We start from the raw sequence: 5,393 nt of genomic DNA, 5'->3' as shown, positions 1-5,393 counted from the left end.
GTGGAGAAGAAGTGGAAGACTTAACTCTTTGGGAGAGAGGAGCTCATGTATTGAGCTGGTTCCATTCAGTCTGTTGTAACATATAAATCTAACACTACTACATGTGTGAACACCTGTAGTGGTAAAATCCTCCCTCACTACACAAGTGTCACATTTAGTCAAATGAACTGCTAAGGACTGTAGGTTTATTTCATTTTTTTCCTGTCTATGTCACTAACTTTCATGCAGAAAATGTCTTCAAATCTCATGAGAATTCACAGTCTGAGGCAGACCCTAAGCGCAATCCAGTTAAAGCAACCCAAAGAATCGACTTTGAGAACCCTGGCTAGACCGGGGAGGAGTGAGCAAGGGGAGGCAAGGCTTCTCCTTGTAGCTTCATGGGTTTTCCCCAAGAACTTGTTCATCTCTTCTGCTAAGGTTTGCTCATTCCTGGTTGATGACAAAGCTGCAGCCAAGATTTGTCGTTGTACAACTCCGCAAATTCTTGCTGGGATCATGTGCCTGCTTATTGAGCCATATATATCTCTGTAAGAAAAAACTGAAATGGGCTTGGACCACAACTCATCTGGCTAGAACACAGCTTGTCTTTTTGGCCACACATTTTTAATCTTGACTCTTGCATGCAGTTTATAGCACCTTGTTCATAAGAAATTGCAGATTATTCTTAGAAATATATATTTTAGGTTTTTTAATCTTTATACCCATAAATGGACTATTTTTTTGTCTTGGCTGGTTTCAAAAGTGACCATTTTGTTTAAATGCTGTAATTGCAAATGTGTTGTAAACGTTGTTTTGTTCTATAGTTTACATGAAGGTGCCAAAGTAAATAGTTAATAAAAAAAAAGAAACAAACCCTAGCAAATTAAGTTGCTTTAGCTGTTCTTCATATTTTTGTTTCAGCTTTTTTTTTTTGTCAGCCTTTCATTTTTCCCTAGACATATCATTTGCCCTAACGCTTTATTTTAAAACAAAAAAAAGTGCATCTAAAAAAATGTTTAAATACCACTTCTTTTTTTTTTTTAGTGCTCTCATATAGTAGGAAGAACATTTTATTTGAAACGTTACACTAAAATTGTAAGAGTACAGCAGCATTCAAAAATGTAATATACTTTTTGTATAACAGTCTTGAGAGTGTGTCTGGAGTGGGGGGGAACTAACCCTGTTACTTTTCAGAAGCCTCTTCCCTCAGCTACCAGATTATGAAACTGTGCTTTTTCACAGCATCAAAAATCTTATAGTTTATGCAGACTTGCAAACAGGGCATGTATCACCATTGCATCCTTCGATGCAAAAAGCAGCAAAACCTTTTTTATGTTTCATAAGTCTGATATGGGTACAGAGAGTCTTTCTTAAGTTGGTAAATAATGTAAATACATGTCCTTTCAGAGAGTGAGTCTGTTATCTAGGTATTTTGTGTCATTTAATAAATATTAAACAGTTTTGTGTTGATAAACTCTTGTGTGTAAAATGCCTTCTTACTCCAAGTTCTGTATGTTGGGCTTACTACTGTTTATGGCTTCTTTAAATCCTTTAGCTTGTGCTTTGATAGCAAAATACTTGTTTGCTACTTAAATACAATAAGTAGTTCCTTATCCATTCAGTCATTAAAATCCCATGAGTTTTCTAAGTGGCTTCCATTCCTGAATTTTTATTATTTTGGGGTTTTTGCTAAGTTTTCTATGGTTCTTGGAGGGGAAGGAAATAAGCATCCTAATAGACTCTGAATCAGGATTAGAATGTGTACAAGTGGCAGAAATACACAAAAATGCCAGAGGTGGTGGCTTGCTGCTCCTGAAGGAGGCACCTCTCCTGTTGTGTGAATATTCCTTGTCTCCCACTTTATCATTATTTTAATGACTGTGGAATAATTATTGAAGTATGAAGGACAGAGCTGTATAGGGAATTTGCTTCTCTTACTAAGAATTGCCAATTGACCATTTCTTGATTTTTCTTCTTCTCCCTGAACAGCTGGGTTAAATCTGAGCAGGAGGACTGTGTCCAGCCTAGCCCTTCCCACTTCAGGAGTCCTGAGGACTTGGTGGAGGGGGGAGGTGGAGTGTTTTGAATTTCCATTTTGAATTTTGAAAACTGGGATATCGGTAGCAGAGCAGGTGCTGATCCTGTGAGGTGCTCTGGGGAAGGCTGGCACAGGCTGCAGGGGGACTGACCCTGCACTGCTGGAACCACACAACAGTCCTAGGGCAGCTGGGCTGAGACAGGTCTGGGAAGCATCTGCCACAAGTCCTGCTCAGGTGCTTCCTTCCTGTCTTAAAGCTTGGAGGCATCTAAATGCTTGGGATGGTTTTTCCACCAACACTTTCTCCTTAAAAAGAATATTTCCTATATTTTCCATTTTAAAAAGGGTCCTACAGAAGCAGATGACTGTTTGGAGACTGGTAGATTATCTGTCTACTCTGAGAAAAAAAAAAAGAAAAAAAGAGAGCAGTGAATTCTTTCATTCCTTTTCCTGTGTGAAGTGTAATATATGCTGCTGTACTTTCTCCAGATTGAGAAAAACTGATGATAAGTCAAATTTAAGATGGTAGCTTTGGATTTGCCTTTTTTGTTGCCCCTTAAAGAGGCCAGGGCCTTTGGACATACTGTAGCATTTAAACAATGAACACTTCAAACTAGAGTGGTTGAGAGACATTGAACTTTGTGCAAAGGGTAAAAGGGTATCTGGTAATACATGGAGTTAACTGGGAAGAGAAACAATGGATGTTGGTTAACCTACAAAGGAGCAGGTTTTTCTCCTGGTTAAGTAATTGTTTCCTGGTACAAGGTCACCTTTCAAATGACTCATAGCTTGTCTTGCTGCTGCTTATAGAAAAACAGCATTAGGATATAAATTAAACAAAAAAATAACTTTGAAAGTGAATTTTCTAAATCAGTAGGACATTGTAGCACTGCAAAAAGACCTCTTAAGCTGAGGAAAAGTAGTTCACATCTGGCAAATACTAAATTTTTATCAATTGCTAGAGGTTTACAGTCCAGCCACAGTAACTGTCTGATCCTAGGACCCCACTAAGAATGCCAAGTCCAAGAGAATATTTCCAATTAGTCTCCTGCTAGTTCTTTGGTCACAGGTGGAACTGGTCCCTCTGGAGAGGGACCTCTACCCCAGTTCACACCTCTCATTTATGCCACTGACACTCATCACCCAATCCAAGTCAAACACTAGATTCTGGTCAGTGGACTCTTCATTTCTTGTTGGGTTCCATTGTTGCTGGGCTGGCCACTTCTTCTGTAGCTATTTCTCTTGGAATTGTCTCCTTGATCCTTATCATGTCCCTTCTGCTTGTATCTGCTGAATTCCAAGAGTTCTTTTGTAACCAGCATTGTTTCATTTGTTAGATCAAAAGTTTGGTCAGCTTTTGCAGCCTTAGGAGACTATTCAGGCAGGAAAATACAAGTAACCTAATTTTCTCTATAACTGTTCATAGTTCTTTATCTTACTCCCTAAAACAATCAGTTGTTTGTCTGCTTGCAACACCTGTATTTTAGAGCTGGAGGAAAACGGTTATCACTAAGTACTTCTGAGTTAAAATACCTGAGTAATCATAACTTGATACACAATCTTGTCTTTTCAAAAAAGTCTACAGATTCTCTTCCATCTAATGATATTTGCAGTAACAAGGAAGTTGCAGTAACTGCTTTCCAGTAGATCTAACATTTAGATGTGTTATGCAATTAAGGAATGCATAGGGTCACTGCCCAGGCCTTTGCAGAGCTCAAGGGCTCCTATTCTTCCTCACAAAGCTTAGTCACTATGACTTTGCAGACAGGGGCTAGCATGCAAGTAAATGGCATCTGAAATAATATGGAATAGATTGCTTGTTACTATTTGGAGTAGTAAGTAGTTTTAATTAAGCGTGAAATATCAGTGCTGGATTATTAGCAACATGTTCACTTAATATATAGCTTTATTTCCCCTTCTGGACTGAACTTCCCATTAAATTATCACAATGCCTGTTCTGTTTTACCCTTGTGTAGTCTCTGAAGCTTGAGGTACAACTGAAAAAAAATCATTATCATGGCCAAAACTAGAGACCTTTGTCAAAAGCAGGCCCTTAATTACATCCACGAAGTCCTTCAGCTGGTGCTAGTTTGAGGCTCAAGGCAAAGCTGCTCTATTAATTTTCAGTGAAGGCTGGACAGGGCACTGCACATGCCAAGTTCTACCATGTGTGTGCTGGGGAGAAGGTGGAGCTTTCAAACATGAGACTGGAACAAAAATTACAAAACACAACCTCTGCAGAGCTGAGCTGAAACCTTGTAATGGGACAGATAAAGTTTGTAGGATGTGGCTGGGGAGTAGGTCAGAACTAGTTCTGCAACCACAGGGCTGTGTTTCTGTCACTTGCAGAACTGGCACTGTGTGTGTATCCCCTTGAGTTTCTCCCTTTTTATTCCTACAGCAGCAGTTGTGGCTTCCAATCCCAGCTCCAAAAGCACAAAGCAAACACAATCTCAAACTGGAGAGAGATCTTTCCCCCAAAGAGCTCTGTTTCAGGATAATGCAGACAACACACATTAGCCTGGTGTTTGCCAGACCTGGTTTCTGATCTCTGTCAGAGCTGGAAACTACAGCCTAACTACAAATATCATTATGTTCTCTGTAAAAGGGATGTAATGTTATTCTAGGTCACAAGGGATCCTGTACCACTGAAGTCCTGCAGTTAAAATATCCAGCTATGAAAACAACTGTATAATACCCAGTTTCTCTCCCAGCCCTGTATTTTACATCTTGTATTTTAGATGTAACTTATTTTCCTGCTAAAATCTCTCAGAAAATGTTACACAAAAAGCCAGCACATCTTTCGTAAGAGCTGGAAGTGGGAGGTGCCTCCTGTGCAGAACCATTTTCACACAATCATTTCTGCTCTGAAGCTGACAGATATATCTCCAGCAAGCTAGCTCGGTATGTCGATCAAACCACAAAAGGGAGAGAGTATTGACACACTTCTACTTTGCTGTAACAAGCCCAAAGAATATGTTGTCAGTCAAGCAAGTTCTTTATTTTTTTAACGTTAAACAGAGCTACATCTACAAGCAGCTTGGTTTGACTCACAGAATGCATAAACCTAATCTACTGCTACATGTTAACACAGCTGCTGAGTGCTCCAGCGCACATCGCATCCAGCAGCAGCTGGAAATGTTTCTGAGCAACAGGGGAGCCCCACACCGTGCGCCCCGCAGCACCGAAGGGCACCAGCAGGACAGCAAAGCTGCCCCAGCACCCTCCTCCAATCCTGGCTGCCATCGGAGTGCCAAATCTGCCCTCCAAAACGACATCTGCAAAGTGGGCTCGCGAGTTTGGCTTCTGTGGAGAAGTGCCACCTTTCGGAGCCAGCTTGCCTGCGGCCCGTCTGGCCCATGGCCCAGCCCCTGCC

This window comes from Cinclus cinclus, chromosome 15, assembly GCF_963662255.1.
Source record: "Cinclus cinclus chromosome 15, bCinCin1.1, whole genome shotgun sequence".
Lineage (NCBI taxonomy): Eukaryota > Metazoa > Chordata > Aves > Passeriformes > Cinclidae > Cinclus > Cinclus cinclus.
Note: the sequence above shows the minus strand (reverse complement) of the source record.